This window comes from Eptesicus fuscus, chromosome 18, assembly GCF_027574615.1.
Source record: "Eptesicus fuscus isolate TK198812 chromosome 18, DD_ASM_mEF_20220401, whole genome shotgun sequence".
In the NCBI taxonomy this organism is placed as follows: Eukaryota; Metazoa; Chordata; class Mammalia; order Chiroptera; family Vespertilionidae; genus Eptesicus; species Eptesicus fuscus.
In genome coordinates, this window is record NC_072490.1 from 28,369,724 (window position 1) to 28,393,402 (window position 23,679).

Consider the following 23,679-nt stretch of genomic DNA (forward strand, 5'->3'; position numbering starts at 1 on the left):
GCCTTTCCATTTCCAACTTCAAATCTGTGTGACATGGGGTTTCTTCATGTGCTTCCACTAAGATAACATATTACATCAGATTTAATGGAGAAGCAGAGGGTGGATCCAGCTGTCTTCTACTGAGCTGAACATAGAGATTTGCAAAACCAAAAACAATGCCAGCTATTTTTCATAAAAAGATGTTAGTTGTGTTAACATGTAAGGAGTTTATTATGGAGGTTATCAATTTTTAAGAATGTAAAGGGACCCTAAGGCCAAAAAATATTTGAGAACGGCCGCTCTAGCAAATGCCTTGTTCTTTCTGAACTATAACTCTACCTACATTTTATTATAATTATTGGGGTGGGTGCCTCTCTCTCTCGCTGGACATGTAAACTCACGGAGGACAGCTTCTTATTTTTATTTGTCTCCCCAGCAACTAGGACATGTCAGGATCGGTGGCAAATGCTTGGTAAATATTTAATGAATGGGACAATGAATGTTAGATTGTCTCATTATCTTTAAAAATCAGATCTGTCGTTCCAGAGTTAACTGAAATGATGTCAGATTATGACCTCAGACTCTCCCATCCGAGGGACCATCTGTATCTGCCCCCTTTAGTAAGTTACTTGATTTCTAGTCTAAGGCATTAATCCTCCAATTGAAAACATCTGCTGAAGGTTTACTGCTCCTACCTTAGTGAGGAACAGCACACAATAGTTCATGAACTCCAAGAAAGGCCCCCATGGAGGGAGAGAGAGGAAGCAAAGTGACGGCTTAGAGAGAGGTCAAGAGAGGAGAAATGCTGGGCAAATTAGAGCAAGTAACCTGTGCAGATGGCATCTGGGGAAACAGAAGGTGAGAGACTGTCATTCCAAATTGCACCTTGACAAAGAGAATGAATCAGCGCCTTGGCAGAGAGGTGCCTGAGCTTCCTGTGCCACACGCTTCAGCCTGGCTTATCAGAGGCCCCATTCCTGTGACCCTATTAAAGGTCCATTGGCATCTGCAAGTCTTCTTGTTAATTGGAAATGCATCGAACTGCACAGGCAGCAAAAGCCTACAGAGGATTCAGGGCCTCAGTAGGACTGGCTGACCCATTAACTGCTTCTCTGCCTGTAGCCCTCAGCTTAATCGACCCAGAGCTCCCTGGGGGCTGTATGCTTCCGGCCGGGGTGTGTGTGTGTGTGTGTGTGTGTGTGTGTGTGTGTGTGTGTGTGTTGCTTTGATTCATTCACTCCATTCATGATTCATTCATTCATTTACCTGTTCATTTCTTCTTCCTTTAACAAACATTTATCCACACCCTTGTGGCAGCCTCTTTTTCCTCTAGACAGTGGTTCTCAAATGGGCAATTCCCCCCCCCACACACACACACCTCCCCTGGAGAACGTTTATCTTTTGGTTGTCAAAACTGGAGGATATATGGGCAAATATGCCCTCAAGTTTTGACAACTGGGTAGAGATGACACTGTTAAGCATCCTGTAATGCACAGGACTACCTTCCACAAAAAGGAATTATTAAGCCCCAAATGTCAATAGTGCCCAGGTCCAGACCATGCTCTAGATGGAAGATGGATATTCCAGGATTGCTGAGGAAGGGAGTAGGCAATGGAGACAGCAGATATCAACCTAGTTGAGAACTGGACATTGGAGTAATCCCCCTAAGAAGAAGCATTTGGAAAGTGAAGATTGCTCTCTTTAAGGGTTGGTGGAGAGCAAGGGCAAGGGTGCTAGAGAGGGTGGGGATGATGCAGATTGAGGTCTCAGAGAGGAGGGAAGAGAAGCCTCCTTGAGTCTATCCTTTGAGTCTTCTCAAGTCTTAGAAAAATCTCTCCACTTGCCCTTAAGGGCCCATGACCTTCCGTTTAAAGCAGGTGTCATGGAATAGAAGGGGGCCACTTCATCACCACACCCTCCACTCCATGCACACACATGCTGGAATGTAGTCATATTTGACAGGTAGTGGGCCCTGTGTTCCTGGGTCTGTAGCTTCTACACCAGGTGTAAGGGTCCCTTGACTATGGGGCCACTGTGGCTTTGGCTTCATCCAGCTTTGTTCTTCCTCACATGAGTGTCTGTCTCAGAAGGTGATGGAATAGCCTAAGTGCCTACCAGTAGTGAGTTCACTCCTGCTTTCTTCCTCTGTGGGCTTGGTTACAAGCACAGATTTTTGAAAGGGGAGCTGTAGAGCTGGCGTTCTAGCTCTTGTGGTTGCTTCCTTACAGGCTCAGAAGTTGGCTATCTTCTGTTAATCCTGGAGAAGGTAGCTCTGGCCGTCAAGGTTCACTAGCTCTTTTGGGATCTAAATGGAACAACCTGGTCTACAAGTATTGTCTTTTGGTTCCTCTTACCCCACCTCTGGGTTGCTGAGTTAGAGAGGAGCCTGCTCATTGAGATCTTTGCCTATCTTGAAAATCATCTTCCTGTTTGAATTTTTGACTCTGTTTAGATCTTTAAGCCACTTAATGTGCTTTGTCTATTGTGTAACAAATGTATAGATTAAAATGCACAACAATCATTTCACTACTATTTCTCACAGTTCTAGGAGTTTGCTGGGCTCAGCTAGGCATATCTTGCTCACTTTCTCTTGCCCAGCTATGCTCAGGTGATGCTGGGCTGGGACCACTGGAAAGGCTTCTGCACCTATAGGTCTGGTGGTTTGTGGTAGCTATCAACTGAGAGAACTCCGCTGAGGTTGGAGTCCAGAAAACATCTTTCCTCTTCATGAGCCCTGTGCGTCCTCTATAATGGGGTCTGGGTTCCATGCAGGAGCATCCCAAGAGACAGGAATTGAAAGGTGTCAGGATTTTCATTGTCCTACCAGTTTTCATTATATTGCACTTATCAAACAGCCACAGAGCTCAGATTTAAGTGAGGAGACATAGACCCTACCTCTTGATGGGAAGAGTGTCAGATACTTGGAGGCCATGTTTTAAAACCCCTCACAACATGTGATCAGAGAAGAGTGAACATTTGGCCATTCATTCATTCATTCATTCATCAAACAGTTCTGAGCACCCACTTTGTGCTGGTTCTATGTGGGAACAGAGGCAAGCCATGCCTCCTGCCTGTCCTCACGGACTAACTTCTGGATCTTTGAATTCTGTGCTCTGAGTGTCCTTCCTGGTTGAAAACCTGAGATGGGACAAAGTTGGCGGGCCACTGAGTCCACAGTGTTGTTCTCTGAGCTTCCAATGGTAACCCAGGACATGCAACCCAAGCGGCTCACCTTAAAAGTGAAGGCTTCATTCCCCTTCCCTTTTAGCCTTCATAGCCAATGCATTCCCTTTAGAGTTCAAGTTCACGTGCAGTGGGTTTTCTGTTACCTGCATTCAAACTGATACAGGGATGCATGCAAGCCATTATGTGAATGGCTAATAGAGAGGTTTTCTAGGATTAGACTATAAGGCTTTTATCTTATGTGCTGACTTGCCAGCTTAACCTTTGAGTTAGATGTGACTTCCCTGTGAGGCCACTGAAAATATAATGACCATCTATAGCCACTATTCATTCTGTAAAAGAGATGACACCTTAGCCTCTTATCCCCCTTAGTGGCAAGGACATAATAATAAAGGACAGTTCTTTCAATTAAAATGAAACATTGCATTTATTGAAACATTGCATTTTTCATACATTTGTCATTACACTGCAGACTAATAATCAATGTTGTGGTCACTGTCTCCTGGGGACCATTTTTTCCACGTGGGAGGGTGAGTGGCCTTTGGTTGCTAGGGCATAGTGTTTGCTTCTTGCAGCTTTGGGCCTCACCTCATGCATGAATATTTTCCTCAGAGCCTCTGATCCACTCATACTTGCTGATGGAATGATTCAGATGTCCAACCAGCAGTCAGATCTAGAGTCTTCCTATCCTTGGTTTTCCGGGACTCCGTTATCTTAACTTTGAGAATGGTCAAATAAAAGGGAAATAAGAACTCCAACAAGATAGATTGGAGGGTAATTTTATTCAACCTACTTATACTCCTGGCTTGCGTCCTACCCACCTTCACTTATCTCCAAAGTTTATTTTTTTCTTTGAAAACCTGAAACAAGACAAAGGCACCAAAGTAGTTATTCCCTACTAATACCCCTCCCCCAACCCTGCTCCTATTACTCTGTTAATGACTTAGTCCCTTGCAGGTTTTCTCTTGAAATTTAGAAATGGTTCAAGCAGCTGTCATCTTTCTGAATGGTTTCTTATCATAGTTTCAAGATTGATTAGTGCCTGCTCTCCTCTTTCTCCCCACCTGCAGGCATCTTTGAGAGCAACATGCTAAAAAGATGACAATAGTAGGGACCTACGTAATTCATAAATGGCTTTGACTTCGTGGGTTTTGATGAGGCAATATGGAAAATGATTGCATTAAGCATTGCTATTTATTTACTTGACTTTGCACAGGACAATCAATTTGTTCACGTTCTGTGCCTCCTGTCAGGAAGTTAAATGGCAGAGAAGGCAGGCTGGATGCATTACCTCATTGCTCTAAGAGATGCTGTCACTTCTCAAATAGCTTTAGATTGTTTTTAATAACAGCATCTTTCATTCCTGTCCACCGAGTGAGTGGAAGTCCTCTCTCCCTAGAGAATAGGACACCGAGGAAGGTGAGGTCTGACTAGGAAAAGATGAGCTCATTTTTTTCCTTTGAACCATGTGAAAATGCTGTTTCTGAGGTTAAAATATCAACAGTTTCATATGGATCAACCTACTGGTTTAACACATGCCTTTGCCAGAATAGAGTTAATCTGCTCTGGGCAGGCAGGGATTGGTCCTATTTGAGTATTTAGGAAAGAATTCCATATCCTTGCAGAAAAAAATCAGGTCAATATTCCACCCTGGTCACAGCAGACATCACACTGGGGTTATGTAAGAAGATGGCGGTCAGCGGCTGAACCAGACTCACGGACAGGGCTTGATGGGACCGTGCGTGCATCTCTGATGTGTGTTGATTGAATATTTTTGGATATTCTGGAAATTTTATCATAATGATAGATGGCTCCATCAGGATTATCTTTGAGTTTGAATCAACTCTGGAAATCAGGCTTCTGGGTTCAAGGAAAAGGCTGGCAAAAGAAAGAGAAAAAGAAAACTGTTTGCTTTTTACTTAAGAGGTGAAGAGCGAAAGAGGAAAATTGCTTAGATACAGGGTTGAGTTTGAGGTTAGGCTCTGCCAGCTCTGTAACCAAGTCATGGTGTCTCCAAGGATTGGCTTTCTTTCTCCTCCATAAATGTAGATTAGTGTAAATGGTTAACTTATGATGTCAACTTGGCTAGGCCTTGGGCTCCAGATATTTGGTCAAACATGATTCTGGATGTTTTCTGAGAAGGTATTTTAAAGATGAGATGAACATTTAAACCAATAGACTCTAAGTAAACAAATTTCCCTACATAATGTGGTTGGGCCTCATCCAATCAGCTGAAGACCTTCATTAAAAGAAAAGACTGACATACCTGAGGAAAAGAAAATTTTGCCAGTAGACTCAGGTTTTGGTCTTGCCAGCCTACAGAACTATGTGAACCAATTCCTTAAAATTTTTCTTTCTCTCTCTCTCCCTACACACACATACACACACACACACACACACACACACCACCCAGGCCTGTTTCTCTGGATAACCCTGACTAATACAGTGGATAACATATTTTTTTACATTATTCCACTCACTCATTCAAAGCCTGAGTGAGTCCTCCTCTGGGTCTGACTTGGCACAAGGTGCTTTGACATTAATTGAACCTCTGGGAGACCACACCTCTCTTATTCACTGCTAGGCCCCCAATTCTCTACGCAGCACCCAGCACACAATTTGTTCCTATTAAGTGATCTTTTATTTTCCTTTTTAAGCCCTTAAATTCTGGATCTGTTCCAGAGGAGTGGACTTGGCTTTGAACTGGAACAGAATGAGAGTGGAACAAAAGATGGGATGCAAGGTCTACGGAGAGCTGGAGAGCCAAGTGCAGAGAGGAGAGTTCAGAGAGCTCTGGGTAGATGCCAGAAAGGGTCAGGATGGCCATGATGTAGGCTGAGCATCTTGCTTCCCTCTGTCTTGGAGAGCGTCACATGGCATCACACACAAGGTGAAGGAGGGTGGCTGCCTTAGAACATGACCAGAAAACCCGCCATAGTTGTATTGAGGACTCTGACCATCCATGGGGGGCGGGGGAGAGTGCTCAGATTTCTCACAGTGCTAGCTAGCACTGCTGTTAGCTCAACAGGTCTTCACAGATTTATTATAAAAGATTTACATTGAATAAATATTTATTGCTCTTTTTTCCCAGATGTAACACAATTTCCACAATGCATATTTATTCCTCAAACACTCAATGTTGTTATAGAATCAGTTTTCTTTTTCTCTGCATGGGTTTCATCCCTTCATATCTGAGTATTTCCCTGGTTTTAGTTAGAGGTGCTTCTTCCAAAGGCATCATTTGTCCTTATGCAGCCTGTTCCCTTATACCTCCTTATGCCTTACATTCTATATAATATCTCTCTGGCTCTCATTTTTAAAATTTTGTCCAAGTAAATCCAACATTTTATTATATCACTAACAGATGTCTACTGTGTCAAAGATTGGAAAAGTTAAGTAGGACCTATAATTTTGTTACTATTGGCTTTGGTATGTTAACTCGTAGCCTAATCATCTATTTTATTATCATTGTGTACCCTAAAAATCTAGTCTAAGCATTTTGACACAAAAAATCATGAACCTTCTTTTTAATGGATGTCCATTTGGCTGTCTACCTTTGGGTATAATATCATATACCAAACAATTTCTGTAATGTTGGACAGTTGGTTTGTATCTGCTTTTCATGAAATGATGATGCATAACACTTCAGAGAACATATTGTGCTTAACTCTCTGTCTGCCTGTGGGGGTACATTTTTAGAAAAGACTCCATCATAATGCTGGCTCCCGACCATCGAGTGCTCCGTGGGCAGCTCCTGTGCCGAGCACTGCCGGGCTGTTTCTGAAGCCGCCTTACAGAATCGGTACCAGGACTCCCATTTTTTAAAGATGAGAACACTGATGTATAAGGAGCTTAGGGGGCTGGGACTTGTTCAAGATGTCCACCCAGCTAGCAAGTGACTGAGCCCGACTTTGAGGGCGAATGGGATTATGCAGGCAAGGCTTGGCATCAGCCTGGCACTTAGCAGGTGCCCTCGGGGATGGCTGCCATCGTTTCTGTGGTGAGGACTCCACAGCTCAGGGATCAGAATGGGCCTTATTCTTTCCAGCCAGTAGGGAGGCTCCTACTCTCTCCATCTGTGCATCTTCATGTCCTATGGCCCTGAGGACAGGAGGAAGGAAACATAGCACTTCCCTGGGGCTACTCCCCCTGAGGGGTTCCCTCACACCAGCTCCTGGCCTGTCCCACAGCTCTTCTCTGTCTGCTCTGTCTTAGCACCAACAGCCCACCCATCAGACACTTACTGCCCAGAGAAGTTCTGTCCACTTCTGAGCCCAGGCCACCAATGCCAAGTGATGTGGCACCAGGAAACCTGCTCATCAGCGTGGAGCATCGGGCTGCTCACAGCAGAGCTGGACCCCACTGCCTCCAAAGCCCCCACAGGGCTGGTACCCACCACTGCACACAGCAGGGGTGAGGCTACCTCTTGGGGGCTGGTGCCTCAGAAGGAACTGCTCAACCCCTTGGGCCACCTCTGCCTCCCAGGCTTCTGAGGCTCTGCAGACACCACATCCCTCTTCCCCTTTAGACGGAGCAGTTCTGCTGGGCTCTTCCCACAATGTACCCTCCTAGGCAGGTGTTTGAACTCTCTAGAGCCTCTGGAAGGGCCCGTCGTAGGCAGAGCCGATGTGATGCTGTCTCTTACCCCTGAGGCAGCAGATTTCCCCAGAAGGGCCAGGCTAGCTCAGGTGTGCTGACAGTGCCCTGGGGCGTTTCTGAGCAAAGGCAGGCACGAGATGAACATCAAATCCAGAACTTGGGAGAAAGAAGTTAAATTCCGTCTTTCTCTTCTACACTGGTCTCATTAGATTTCCAACAGAGTTCATGCTTCCAAATGCATTTGCCACACAGAGCGGCTCGGAGCTTCTTGGAGCCCTCCTAGCCAGACAGGCGGGAGTGCGGAGTGACTGTGTGGGAGGAGCTGGGCTCCGGGAGCACGGAGACTTGTAAGCAGGGAGCCTGAGGAGCAGGGGAGGCAAAGAGGATGTGAGCCCACAAGCTGTCCTGCTGGGAAAAGATTCTTGCCCAAAGCGCCTGTTGCTCCGGGAGCCCTGCCCCTCCCCAGCTCTGCTCCATGCTCACCCATGTAGACTGAGAGGACATCCACTTATGCAGAGTCGTGAAACTGAGAGTCGCCTCTAGGCCTGCTCAGTGACCCCTCCCCCCTATACAGCAGTTACTGGGTACCTTAGAGAAGCCATCAGACCATAGGCCATGCCCTTCCTGCTGCCTCTGATCCCAGGAGCAGGTGAGGCAGGGGCTGGGGGAGAAGTCAACAGGTTCAAAGGCTTCCTGATTTCACAAGTGCCATATACAGCCCATGATATATATTTTTGTTGTTGTTAATCCTCACCCATGGATATTTTTTCCATTGATTTTTTTTTATAGAAAGTGAAGGGGGCAGGGAGAGAAAGAAAGAGAGAGAGAAATGTGAGAAAGACACATCAATTGATTGCCTCCTGCATGTACCCCTACCGGGGCTGTGGATTGAACCTGCAACCCAGGTATGTGCCCTAGACAGGGAATCAAACCTGAGACCCTGCAGTGCACAGGCTGATGCTCCAACCACTGAGCAACACAGGCCAGGGCCGCCCAGCATATCTTTGAAGAGTGTCATTCCCCTTAGGAGTCCCCAGATAAGGAAGGTTTATAGGAGAGGGGACCAAAGAGCAAGCGGTCACAGGCCAGAAGGACTTGGGGGCAGATGAAAGGGATGAAGGGCAGGCTGCATGGGAGGAGTCTGTGAGCTCTCAGCGTCCAATACTGAGGCCAGCCGTGACATTCCACCTTCTACTCTGGGGACAGCACCACTTGTCTCCCCTCTTCTTTCTCTGCTTCATCTTTCTTCCCTCACTATTATTCTCTTCTCCTTTGGGAAGGTTCCGGTGTGCCCTATCAATGGGTTTATTGAGTCCCCCAGCCCCATACATGCCTTAAACCACCCTCCTGGACCTGCGGAGGACCCAGGTCTCTGCTGTGTCATTCCATCTGTGATGCTTGCTGGCACCCTCCTGCCTCTTTCGCTCCACAGGACTGAGCAATCTGAGCACTGGCATTCAGGGGGGGGGGGGCTGTCCCCCCAACCCCCAGGGCTTTGGTCACTCTGTCTTCCTTGCAGGTTCTGAGGGTAGTGACCCCATTTTCCAATCTCAGAATCAGATTCCTTGACCTAGTGCACATGTCATATGTATACATGTCTGTGCATACATATGTACTGTATACACACACACACACACACACACACACACACACACACACATGTTTACACAAAATCGTGTCCTTGCTGCCTTTACTGAAAGCCCCAGGTAACCTAGGCTGCTGGGCTGAGCCCCACCTGCTCGGGCTTTGTCTTTTACGTTAGCTCCATTTTAGCTCCCTTCTTTTAGTGAGTTTATTTTTCTCTCTCAACTGGAAAATCACATTTGATCAGCTGTAGAGAGCAATCAGATACCGAAACATTGGGATTTCGCCCAGGAGGGGGCCCCTCCAAAGCTGGAATGGGTTCTCTGGGGCAAGACGGGACTCCTGGGGGGCCACATCCAAGCCCTGGGAGCAGGGAGTCAGGCAGACGGTGCACAGGCACAGATGGGGAGAGAGGAGTGAGCCAGCTGCATCAGAGGCTGGAAAAAAGCCACACTGAGCTGGTGCGGTGTCTGCCTGGCTGCTCCCTCATTCCTCTACTCTTAATCTCACTTGATGAACCAGGCAAAAGGTGAACGAAGGTCACAGCACTGATGTCCACCTCCCCTGCTCTTGGGTGTGCTGTGAATGGGAATGGGGGCATGCCTGGCGGGGCAGTGCACTCTGCCCGCCTCTCCTCCCTCCCCACTGCAAAGGGTAGCTCTGGAGAAGGGAAGGGCTCAGTCACAATAGGGGTGTCCTTGCTAGCTTGTCTCTACCCCCATTCTGAATCCTCTAAACTTATTTGACTACCTCTCTGTCACCAAAAGCTTTTCTCCTTAGAATGCCTAATGACATCCCACAGAACACAGTTTGGGGAAATGGTTTGGGAGAAGCAATTTATTTTATTTTAATCCTCACCTGAGCATATGTTCATTGATTTTAGAGAGAGGAAGGAAGAGAGAGAAACAGCGATGTGAGATAGAAACACCTATCGGTTGTCTCTCATACACGTCCCAAATGGGGATCGAATCCGCAACCTTGGTATGTGACCTGACCTGGAATCACACCCCCAGCCCTTTTGGTGTATGGAACGATGCTCCAACCAACTGAGCCACCTTGCCAGGGCAGAAGCAGTTTATTTTTAAACTAGACTCCTCACTCAGATTCATGGAAGTGATCCTTACAAATATTATCAAACAAATGTGCCTTCTGTGTGCAGTGTATCAGCTTGGTCCCCATGGCAGCAGATTCTTCTGTCCAATTGCCACTCTGTGATAAAACTGGGAACTTAGATTCAGTTTCTCTACAAGGTTTACTTCTGTGGTAGGAAAAATTTTATTACAGAAGGAGCCCTCTCTGAGTGAACACAATCATTTGCTGCTTCACAGCTACTAAGCTGACATTTAGAATCCAGGTGTCACCCAGAGTGCCCGAAGTACCGTGTTATCTGGGATATTATGACTTGGGTCACTTTTCTCCTGAAGGGTGATCCCTGGCAGCTCACCCCAATACTGGGAGGTCTCCCAATTTGCAATTACATGAGGAGTGAACTCCCACCTGTTTGAAACAACTCAAAAGAGAGGAGGGGGACAGAGGAGGAAAGGAGGAGGATAGGGGAGAGGAAAGTGAGCATATGAGGTGCCTGCAACTTGTGAGGAGGTGGCGGGGGGGCGTTGCCTAGCCTCCAGCTTCACTGTCAGTGTCTGTTGCCATGACTGTTTAAGATACGATGGGTGTTTGCTTCCTATTGGGAGTGGATGTGGGTGGTCACGTGGACATAAAAAAACACACAACGAAGTGCATGTTTTACTCCCAATAGCATCCCAAGGCCTTAAATTCCTAGAGATGCTGAATAGCCTTTTAGGGGTTCTGAGGTGTGGGGACATGGGCCCTCGTTTCTAGCTCTGCCACTGCTAACGTGTGACTTAGGGCAAGTCCCCATGGCCTGTTCAGACCTCAGTGTGTTCATACATAAGATGAGAAGCAGGCTGGGTCACAATTCTCAGATGCAGTGTCTATGAGGGTCAAACCAGGGAAAGTGATGAGGAATGTTGGGAGTGCCAGTGTGCATATTCATACTCACTCTCTTTCTGTCTCAATATTGAGTATAGTTCACATACCATAAAATTCACCCTTTAAATTGTTTTTTGTATGTTCACAAAGTTGTGCAACTATCATCATTATCTTTTTCCAGAACATTTTTATCCCCCAACAAAGAAATCCATATCCATTAGCTGTCACCATTTCTTGCTCCCCCTAAGCCACTGACAACTACTAATCTACTTTCTCTATTTGCCTACTCTGGACATCCTATATAATAAAAGCCCAATATGCTAAGTGTCCGGTCGACAGGTCGGCTGTTCAACCAAGCAAAGCATAATATGCTAATGATATGCTAAGGCTGCTCAACCACTTGCTATGACATGCACTGACTACCAGGGGCAGACAGTCCACTGGTGGGCCAGTCACCATGATGTGCACTGACCACTAGGGGGCAGACGCTCCGACCAGTAGGTTAGCTTGCTGCTGGGGTCCAGCGGATGGGGACTGAGCGAGATGGGCCAGACACACCCTGGAGCCCTCCTGCAGTCTCTCCCTGACTAGTCAACCTCCCACATCTCTCCCCGACCCCAATCTGGTGGGGTCCCTCAGCCTGTGCCCTCTTGCAGTCCGGGAGCCCTTGGGGATGTTGGAGAGCCGGTTTTGGCGCAATCCCACAGGGGGAGCGCTGCTCAGCCAGAAGCCGGGCTCCCGCCTCCGAGGCAGTGCTAAGGATGTCTGACTGCTGGTTTAGGCCCGTTCCCCCTGGGGAGCAGGCCTAAGCATCAGTTGGACATTTCCTGAGGGCTTCCGGACTGTGAGAGTGCGCAGGCCGGGATGAGGAATCCCCTTGAGTGCATGAATTTTGTGCACCGGGTCTCTAGTTTCATATAAATGGAAGCATACAATATGTTGTCTTTTGTGACCGGCTCTTTCACTTAGCATAATGTTTTCCAGGTTCATCCACATTACAGCATGTAACAGGACTTCATTCCTTTTTATGACTGAATAACAGTCTGTTGGATGGTTATGCCACATTTGTTTACCTACTCATCAGTCAATGAACATTGGGTTGTTTCTACTTTTTAGCTGAATAATAATAAACAGTTGTGTGGAAGTTTTTGCATGGACATATTTTTTTAATTCTCTTAGGTTTGAAATCAGAATTTCTGGTCCATAGGCTAACTCTATGTTTGACTTTTTTAAAAACTGTTTTCCAAAGTGGCTATACCATTTTATATTCACACCAGCATTGAGTGACTATTTCAGTTTTCCCATATCCTCACCAGCACTTAATATTGTCCATCTTTTTATTATAGTCATCCTAGTGGGTATTAAATGATATCTCATTGTAGTTTTAATATGCATTTTCCCAATGACTAATGTTGTTGATCATCTTTTCGTGTGCCTGTTGGGGCTGTTGGTACATAGAGAAATGTCTGTCCCAACTCCTTTGCCCATTTAATTATTGAGTTATAATTCTTTATATATTCTGAATACTAGCCCCTTTTCATAGATATGATTTATAAATGTTTTCTCCCATTCTGTGGATTCTCTTTTAACTTTCTTGATGGTATAAATCACAAAAGTTCTTAATTTTGATGAAATCCAATTTACCTATTACTTCTTTGTGTTGCTTTTGCTTTTGGTGTCATAGCTAAGAACCACCCATTACCTAAATCAAAGATCATCAAGATTTATACCTATGTTTTCTTCTAAGTAACTTCTAATTTTAGCTCTTACATTTAGACATTTTATCCATTGGAGTTCATTTTTGTAGCTCCATCTTTTAAGAAAACCATTGCAATTAAAAAACAAAGCCTAACCTCAGAGTTGGGCCAAGCCAAACCCTTTTGTGTGTCACCAGGGTGTTCTGAGCAGGGGTTCACCAAGGCCTCTCTGCTACCTCTCTGTCACCAAAACGTTATCTACCTTTTGTGAGTCAAGGGAGAATAACCTAGAACTCAAGGGAAGACAGTTTGGAGCAGGACCACCAGCTGTAGTAGAGGCCAATCAACGGAGGCTGTCCTGGGGCAGAAAGTGGGGTGGGTCTTCTGATGAAGAAGGCCAGATGGGCATGGATGTGTTGGTGAGTGGGTCAGAGCTGGGTGAGGCCCGCTGCACGGTTAGATTGAGACTGACCCCAGGTTCTGTGGGCTCAGGTCTGGTGTGCTTGCGCATAACATGTCCTCCCAAAGCCTGGGTGCTGGCCTGGTGTCCAGAAACCTGGGTTCCCTTGCTAGTTCTGCTCTAACCAGCTGTGTGGACCTAGGCCACTTACAGAAGCACTTTGAGCCTCCAGTTCATGCTCTGAAATATGACATGGGCGATCTTGTATTAAGGAGTCTGATGATTGCTTTGAGTCCCACTGACATGTTCCCAAAGAACTTAGAATGGTTTGATTGTGGAGATGTTCAGTGGAATTTCCTCAAGTGCATAGCATAGAAATGTGGGAGATAATGGCTGTGTGATCAAATGACTGAGAAACATTAAATCAAACACGAATGGGTCTCTGCGCTACGGTACTTTGCAGAGCCTTGCTGGGAGCCCACAGTGTGAGTCTGTAGGAGAGGGATGCGCTGTGCAGCATTTCCAAGGTTAGTTTAACTATGAAAGAGCTACTATAAAAAGTGAAGGCTGCCAGTTTCAGTGTGAATGAAATGACAGTCATGGAACTGGACTTCAATCTGTGGATGCTGCAGTGTGGGTCAGGCGCCAACCTGGTGCATGGAGTTATGCCTCCAGAGTAAGCTTTGCGTTCTGGTATGCCTTCCATCAAGCTGGCCCTGGTTATGGAGATTAACTCTGGTCAGCCTGTAAGATTTTCTAATCTTCACTCCCGACTGGTCTGACATCCAGGGCTGCCTGCATTCTTCTGTTGGGCTGCAGTGAAAGGCCACTATGTCAAGGAACCCCAGGACGCACCTGACCTGTTCACACCAGTGGGGTTTTGATCTTTGGTTGTGTCAGAGGTGGAAAGCTGGGTGTCTCTGGGCTCACCCACCACCCTTGCTGGCTGTAGAACTGGCCAGATGACCAGGAGGCTGAGCCCAGTGGTTTGAAAAAGAGTCCCTAGCCCAGGCGGGTAAGGAAGGAACTGGCAAGGTCACTGTGCAAGGTGATCCTCTTCTTTTTATCAGCCCAGGTCATTTGCTTATTATTGTGAAGAGTTTAGAATGGAATGGGTGGAGATGGCAATGAAGGGAAAAATTATACACAATGACTAATTAATTAATAATTTGTTCAATAATAACTTTATAATATATCCTATTTGCATTCTAGTTATCTCATTTTTTCAGTTTTAGGCAAATGTATGCAAATATTTTGCATTCCTATACTATGGATTAAGAGTTGCACATTTATGATGGGAAATTTCAAAGATGAACAAAAGTAGAGAGCTTCAACAATTATTAGCACACGGCTAATCTGTATTGAAGACAATTCAAGACATCATATTATTTTACTTGTAAACATTTCAGTGTGTATCTCTAAAAGTTGAGGATTCTTTAGAAAAAATAGCCACAATACCATTATCATGTCTAAACAAATTTACAATAATTCCTTAATAGTATCAAATATCCAGTGAATTTTAAATGTTCCCTGAATATCTTACTTTTTTTTACTTTTGTTGTTTGAGTCAGACTCTAATGAATGTCTTTAAATTGCAATTGTTTATGTCTTTTTAGCCTCTTTTAATTTATTATTCTCATTCCAACTCTCTTGCTTTATTCTTGAAATCCATTTGTTGAAGAAACAGGTACTTTGTACTGTGGAGTGTCCCATAATCTAGGTTTGCTAATTGCATTCCAATGGTGTCATTGAACTTGTTTCTCTGTCCCCAGCATTTCATGTATGTTGGACTTAAGAGGCTTGATTACGATTCAGGTTTGTTTCTTTGGAAAGAATATGTCTGTCTCCTATTCTTCCATCAGGAAAAACGTTCTTTTTGGTTGTCTCTATGATGTTAGAGGTGCTGATTATCATTGCCACGATCCAGTATTTCATTAGAGCTTACATGTATTAATTCTATCATTCCTTTTGCATATATTAGCTGGAATTATTTTATAAGGAGAAACTTACTCTCATTAATTATTTGGTTACCCTGAGATATAGTTTGTATAGGAAAGGCAGATAAGTGCTTGACTTTTTCTCCTTATCAGTTTTCAGAATAATGAGTTGGTCCTTACATCGTCCAAAGTTGGCCAGTGGGGATTTTTACTTTAAGTTCCACCATGAGCTGATAGATTTAAACATAGATGATGCATTTCAGTCAAAAGATATTTGTTAAATGAATGAATGAATGAATGAATGAGCAAATGCAAGTTTAGAACTTTCTATAGACTTTCAGGTTTCCTTTCCAAACTTTATAATCCCAGATTTTATATGCAGAATCATTGGATGATTTTCTTTTAGGGTTAAATCTTCTTTACTATTTACTTGGTACCCTCTGGTTTAATAAATACAACAGAGGCCCTGCTTTTAGAGATACTTTTATCCATTTGCTACTGAACAAAACATGTTCAGTTAGATCTTGAATCACTTCATTATCAAAGCTCACTGATGCAATTCCCACCTGGGAAGGTGCTGTTCATTGGCCCTAAGGCAGTGCCACTGTCACAGGCCTTGTCCAGGCTCCTATGCTGTCGGCCTTGGCCAATCACCTCCCCCCTGGGCCTCAATTTCCCCATTTGAACTTGTAGGAAGGGCACCAAGTTATCACCAAGGCTCTTTCCAAACCTCCTCCCTAAGCATGTGCCCTCTTGGTAAAATCCATGTAAAGAATCTCAGAGCTAGTGAGCAAGGCAGTGGAGTGGGCTGGGGAGGGAGGAGTGGGACCCACAGGCCAGGAGGGAAAGCCCTCCATATATGTATATTTCAACCAGCTGCTCAATGGAAGCCAGGGCTGGAATCCATTTGCTATTCTGTGTGCTGTGTTCTTGAAAAGCTTTCTGGAGTCAGATGGGAGCAGTGGGGGCAAGCAGCAGGTGCCTACCATGTTAGGAAAGATTTCTGGGAGTGTTTCGTGGTCTCTGCAGGAAGAAAGACTAGGCATTGGATGCAGGAAGCAGTTTTCAGAGTTTCTGGCGCCTGGGCCAATCCCTACTGACCCTGCCCATCCTGCCTGGGCTGCTCCCACACCTTCAGTGCACCTCCCACCTGTCCCCACAGCCCTCCCTGGAGGCAGAGGTAGCCTTGCCACCCACCCTGGCAGCATTGCCCATCTGGGAATTCAGACAATTAGAGTGCCAGCGAGTCTGCTGGCATTTTCCTTTGTTTGCCACAGGGTTAGATTGCATGGGAATCGATAGCCTGCATTCTGTGAGCTTTCTGATGAGCAGCCCTGCTGCTGAGCTGTTGTCCGTGTTCTCTCCAATCACAGGGCCCACATTCCCCATTTCTGTCAGTATGCGGCGCAAGCCCCCAGATATCAAATGTGTTTATCTGAAGCTCACATGCACCTGAGGAGGTAGCTAGCGATGATGGGATGTCTCTTTCTTTGGCTTCCTGGCACTAGCTGCCAATAGCTTGGGGCTGGTGACGCCTTTTATTAGTCAAGGATAGGGGCTTGGCCAGTCATGGAGTGTGGTGGCTTATATAGCATCATTCACAGCTCCTCTCATCTCTGTTGTGGTAGGAAGGGACAGGCAGCTGTTAGGAGGTCACCCTCACAGTTCTTCTCTATCACTGCCATCTTCCCACAGTATAGACAGTGGACAGCTCACTCTTAAGAGGGAGGAAGTATGCTATGTAGCCTGCAAGGGACCTGCTTGGTGAGGAGCTGGACCTTGGGACCTTTCTCCTTAGCATCTTGTAGGTGGTGTTAGACCTTTCTCCAACTGAAGCCTCTGGGGATGAATGGTTGGTCAGAATCACATTGATGGTTATAAAGCATTTTAAGAGGTGGATTCTTGGTGTTCATTTAGAAAGAAGGGACAATGGTGGGAAAGATTATTATGATCTCTGAATGCATAATAATCTGGCCACTCAGTGTATATCCTATATAATAAAAGGCTAATGTGCAAATTGTCCCCTCGACTAGGAGTTTGACCAGCAGGCAGGCCAACCACCCATGTCCCCTCCCCCTGGCCAGGCTGGTCGGACCCCACCTATGCACAGATTCATGTACCAGGCCTCTAATACACACACACACACACACACACACACACACACACACACACACACCAGATTATTATGCATTCAAAGATCATAATTATCTGCCCACTTAGTGTATATATGTGTGTGTGTGTGTGTGTGTGTATACATATACATATACATGCAAAAGAAACATAATTAGACCCTTACCTCACACCATACACAAACATTAACTCTAAAATGGATCATAGACCTAAATGGAAAAACCAAAGCTATAAAACTTGTAGGGGAAAAAAAAATTGTGACCCTAGGGCAAAGATTTCTTAACTATGACTCCAAAAGCCCAATTGGATTTCAATGAAGTTAAATCTTTTGTTCCTAAGAAGTACTTTTAAGAAAATTAGAGTCAGAGAAAAATAAATATAATATGATCTCACTCATTTGTGGAATATAATAAACAACATAAACTGATGAACAAGAAACAGATCCAGAGACAGAGAAGCATTGATCAGACCATCAAACCTCAGAGGGAAGGTAGGGGAGGGTGGGAGTAAGGGGGAGAGATCAACCAAAGGATTGCATGCATGCATATAAGCCTAACCAATGGACACAGACACCAAGGGTGTGAGGCATGAGTGGGGGATGGGAGAGGCAATGGAGGGATAAGTACACATATGTAATACCTTAATCAATAAAGAAAAATAAATCTCTAGGCCCAAACTATCTATGCTGTCAGAAGTCTGGATAGTGGTTGAACAGTGGGGAGAGGCAGGGAGGAGGAGACACTAAAAGGGAGCCTGTGGCATGCCTTTGGGGTACTTGTGACATTCTGATTCTTGAGCTGGTGGTGATTACACAGGTACCTTCAGTTTGTAAAAATTTGTTGCAATGTATACTTACAGCCTGACCACATTTCTACATGCATAATATACTTCAATAAAAAGTTAAACACAAAAAAATAAGAAAGAATATTAGAAGACCTGGCACAGACTGGGAGAAAAGAATTGTATATCCTATATCATATAAGGAACTTATATTTAGAATATATAAAGCTCTTAAAAATCAATAGTAAGAAGTCAGACAACTCAATTAAAAAGTGAGGGAAAAATCTGAATAGACATTTCAACAGAGAATATATACAAATGACTAATATGTTCATGAAAAGATGCTCAACATTAGTCAGCAGGGAAATGAAAATCAAAAACACAAAGAGATACCACTTCACACCCACTAACATGGCTATAATTCTAAATTTTAAAGACTGGATCCCTTGTATATTACAGGTGGGAATGTAAAATTACACAGTCACTTTGGAAAACAATTTGGCAGTTTCTTAAGTTAAGCATAAATTTACCGTATGACCCAGCAATTCAACTCCTAGGTTTCTACCCAAGAGAATGAAAACATATGTCCACACAATGGCTTACATGCAAATGTTCACAGCAGCATTATTCATAATAGCCAAAAAGTGAAAATTATGCAAATATCTGTTACCTAGTGGATGAATAAACAAAATGTGGTCTGTTCCTACAATGGAACATTATTCATCAATAAAAAGGAGTGAAGTACTAATATATGCTACAATATGGATGAATCTCAAAAACATTATGCTAAGTGGAAGAAGCCAGATACAAAAAAAAAAAAAAATGGAATGAGTCCATGAACTATCCAGGAAAGGCAAATCTATAGAAACAGAAAGTAGATTAGTGGTTGCCTGGGATTGGGGTTGGGAGCAGTTATTGACCACAAATGGGCATGAGAGAATGCTTGGGGGTGATGGAAGTGATCTAAAATTGGATTGTGATGATGGTTGCACAACGTGAATTTACTAAAAATAATTGAACTGTACACTTACAGTGAATTTTATGGTATGTTAAGTATACCTCCATAACGTTGTTTAGAAAAAAAGAAGGAAGAGAAGTAGATTCTAGAATGTGCTTTGGCAACAGGAACACTTTGGAGAGGGTCAGAAAGAAAGAGTGGGTGCAGAACCTCTTGGGACAAATCTCAGCCTCCAGGGAGGATGCATACCCCCTGCCTCCACTGAGCTGAGTCCCAAGGACCATCCACTTCCCCCTGTAGGCAATTCTGCAGTTCAACTCTGAAGCCTCAGCTCACCATGACCTTCTCCCAAATTTGTCCTCTTCCTCCCTCAGATTATATGGGTGCCCTCTGCTCTCTGCACCTCCTCAGCCACTGTGCCTCTAACTTCCAATCACAATTCTGCTCCCTGTCTCAGCTCTGGTGTCAGCCATCCCTCCGCCCTCTACATTGTCCCAGAACACAGTTCCTCTGGCAGGCATGTCCTGCTTTCTGGTGTACATCACTGGGCCATGAGATGGCAGGGAGTTGACTTGTTGGGAAATGGTCTCAGCCTAGGGAAGGGGGACACATAGTGGAAGGATAGACTGGATTGAGAGTAGAGTAGGGAGAACTAAAGGAACAGCATGTGGGACGTGGGACATGGGATGAGCAACATAGAGAAACATTAAAGACCCTCAGACACATGGCATTTGTCTGGCACAGTAGGGGCTGAGGCAGCCCATGGAGGCCCATCTTAGGGCCACAACCCAGCACCAAGAAGTAGGATGCCCAGGAGCAGCTAAAGCTTTCTGGGGTTGACTTTGCTGAATTTCAAGAATTGGAAGGTCAACCTGGAAGGTCAACCCTTACCATTGGTTTAGTCATTTATGTCTGAGTATGAACCAGCCCCTCAGAACTTTGAGCCCAGTTTTAGAGCCCTTATTACACAGTAGACTATAGAAAGCACGTAATAGACATCAATTCATTCCATCCTTATAAAACTCTTTGAAGTAGGTCTATTATTACCACTCCATCTTACAAATAATCCAACTGAGGTCCAGAGGATAAAGCAAGTTAGACAAAGTTTGAAGAACCATCAGCAACAGAGCCTGGATTAGAGCCCAAATAGTCATCTCTAGTTCCTGAGTCTCCCAGGTCCTGCCAACAATGGGTTTGATGGTGTAAGAAGCCAGAAGCCAGACTCTTACAGGCCCAGTATGAGAAGTCAGGAGGCCTTGAAGACAAGCTCTCCTAAGGGGAGGAGAGAGAAGAGGAGGAAGGAAAGGAGTAGGAGAGGCTGGCATAATCTGGGACAGAGGGGAGGCATGGATCCTCCCAGGCAGGTGCCCTGGGAGACCAAAGGACCTGAGGCTGACTGTCTCCTGGAGAGATAGGAGCTGGTCGGGCAAGGCATCTCTAACTCATCTCCCTCCCTCACACTGAACTCCTGCATGTGTAATGTGTGCACAGGTAGAAACCTGGGCCGGCACCTCTGTCCCTCTTGCACTGCAAAGCCAGCACCTTCTTTGGCCACGGCCAGCTGGGTGGGGTCTTCTGAAAGAGAAGTCTGTAAGGCCAGTGTGCTGATGGGCAAATGGAAAGAGAAGGCACCACCTGTATAAGAGGGAAGCAAAGGGAGGTTGTGCCCAGAGAAATCTGATCATTCATCTTTCTTGGGGAGAATGGGTGCTCACCGTGCAGCAAAGGGGCTAAGCTTAAAAGAATCCAGTGACAGCAGATTCTTGAAATTCAGGAGAATTTTGCCTTCTCCTCCTGTGGCTTCAGATTCAACCTGCAATTTTTAAAAAATATATATTTTATTGAGTTTTTACATAGAGGAAGGGAGAGGGGTAGAAAGTTAGAAACATCGATGAGAGAGAAACATCGATCAGCTGCCTTCTGCACACCCCCTACTGGGGATTTGCCCGCAACCAAGGTACATGCCCTTGTCCGGAATTGAACCTGGGACCCTTCAGTCCACAGGCTGACACCCTATCCACTGAGCCAAACCGGTTAGGGCCAACCTGCACTTTTTGACTATGTAGTATGTACTTGGCTTCCAGGACAGAGGCCTTCTCATAGATCTGGGCAGGCTCACTTTCTTCTCTGGGTCCCCCTTTTATTTCCTTAGATTTCTGCAAACACAGCATCCTCTAGATAAGGTCCTTGGGATGAGAGTAATTGTGAGCAGGCACTATAGATCTCCAGCATCCAACACCAAAATGCTGAGCCCAAAATAGTGCCTGGGTGGCTAGGAGTGGGTGGGGAGTTGTGGACATAAGTTTAAAAATAAACCCACCAACCACTAAAGAGTTACCCACCATAATATCTTCTTGAATTGATGCCGCTCTTGGGCTTAGAGGCTAGAATGAGTTGACCATAGAGCTCTGAGCCTGCCGAACAATGGTAATCTGCCAATGGGCCCACACCTCCATGCAAATGGGCACCATGAACCCATCCAATTGGTGCTGTGTGAGGAGACTTCTGCCTGCTGCTGCCACAAATTCCCTGACGCAGTTAGAGCAAGTACTCGGAAAGGCTGTGCTCCCAAACCTCATGGGAGAGGCCCCAATCTGCTTCCTGTGTCCTGGAGACCAGCCATGTATTTAGATAGTGATGGTGGAGAACTGGGCAGGCAGGCCCTTACAGAGCAGTGCTGAGCTCCCTCAGGGCTGTTCTTCTTCCCTTTCCCTTCCTCTTGATTGTTATTCCAAAGGCCTCGTTATGGAAATTGCAAAATAATGGTTCTGCAATTTGTGCATGTGAGGCTGTGTGTACCCTAATTATGGGTCCCGTATACCATTTCTCAGAGGCAGTGTGGTGGAAACCAAGACTGGCTCACTCATCACTGCAGTGTTGCTTCCTTCTCCTCCTGTCACCATCACCCCAGGTAACTCCATTCTCAAAGATGTGGGGGTGAAATGGAACATTTGAGTAAAAATAGTCACTCACAAGCCCATCTTCATATATCCACAGGTGCCCAGGGCATAAAAGGGACTTAGAGATGTCCCATGGCTGGAAGAGGAGTGTGGCTCTATCTATGAAGCACATGTACTGATTTATAACAGAAATCCTGGGGTGTTTTTTTTTGGGGAGGGTATCTTTGGGGGGCTGTTGGGATTAATGAGGCACATTGCCTCTTGGTACTGTCACTGTGGCAACCCTGACTCCCTGGCTGGCACTGTCTTCCCAAATTGGGGAGTTATTTGCAAAATTGGGAAAGGGAAGGATGGGGAGAAAGGAGGCTCATGGGAGAGGTGGTGTTATTGCAAATCCTGATTCAGATCTGAAGCCTTGAGGACAAAATCTTGGACGACAGGGAGGCTTCAAGGTGGATGTGGAGTGACCCTGAGCTAGGTTTCAGAAAGGGGATCTGGGGCCAAGGGAGAAAGCAAAAAGGCCAGGAGGAGAGATTGGACACCCTCCTCGCCCCCCAACCCCCACAATCCTGTCACTAAAGTGCAAGGGTAATCAGATTCTTTCTAAAGGAAATTGTTGGGGTGGGGGGAGCTAAGCTTTCTTTGCACAAAAAAAGGTAAATTGCTTTAATCAAATTATCCCTGGAGATGCTTAGGGTGGGTCAAAAGCAGAACCTTCAGAAGCCCATGTTTGGACAGTCTGAGGATTGTGGTTTTGGCGACATGTAGGGTACAGGAGTGAGAAGGACTCGGAGAGGTGGGTGCTAGCAGTGGGGCTATGTGGCCTCTTTAAGACTTGAGTGCCAGTGAAAATGGCTGTAGGTCATGGTCTGAAACTTCAAACCTCACCTTCATTAAACTTTGATCAGGCTCAGGAGCAATACAGACTTGGGTTGAATTTTGATTCTTCCATTTATACCTGTAGGACGTGGGACGAACTAATCAACCCCTCTATATCTTGGTTTCTCCATCTATTAAAAGGTAAACTCAGCACCTATTTTGTAGGTTGGTGGAAGAATTGAACATGACAGTGTAGCTCCGTCCTTGGCACAGTACTTAGCCAGAATGAGTGCTTACACTCGATGGCTTTTTGCTATTGTTATTGTGCATGGTTATTGCATTGCTCTGAGAAGTAATATGATCATATAATTTCTAGCACAGTGCCCTGGCATGTAACCACTGTGTATTCAGTGTCGACTGTTGCTTTTACACCCAACATCTTCCAGTTCAGACAGGCATCTTCTATTACAAATCTCCACCCCATCTCCCTCTAGAAAAATGAGAAGAACCAGGTGGAGGAGGGAAGGGGAAGTGGAGGAGGGACTAGGGTTCCACCTGATCCTCTGCTCTATCATCAACAAAGCACATGAAGTCTTTGAGGAATTTAATATTCTTGGTACCTTTGAATGTGTTCCTTACAAGTTCTTAGAATATGTGGCATAAAAGGAGGTCGTTGGGAAAGAATATTTTAACCTATTTTAAAAAATGCTGTGTAGGGGAGGTAAGTGATTGATATAGATATATCCAAGGTTATTTCAAG

General features: G+C 45.3%; 1 protein-coding gene across 1 annotated transcript in view; it reads left to right on the forward strand.

Annotated features, from left to right (window-relative positions):
• The window catches only part of EPHB1 (EPH receptor B1), a 290,788-nt gene that overhangs the window by 104,523 nt on the left and 162,586 nt on the right, over nucleotides 1–23,679 (forward strand). The gene's annotated exons all lie outside the window — the stretch shown is intronic.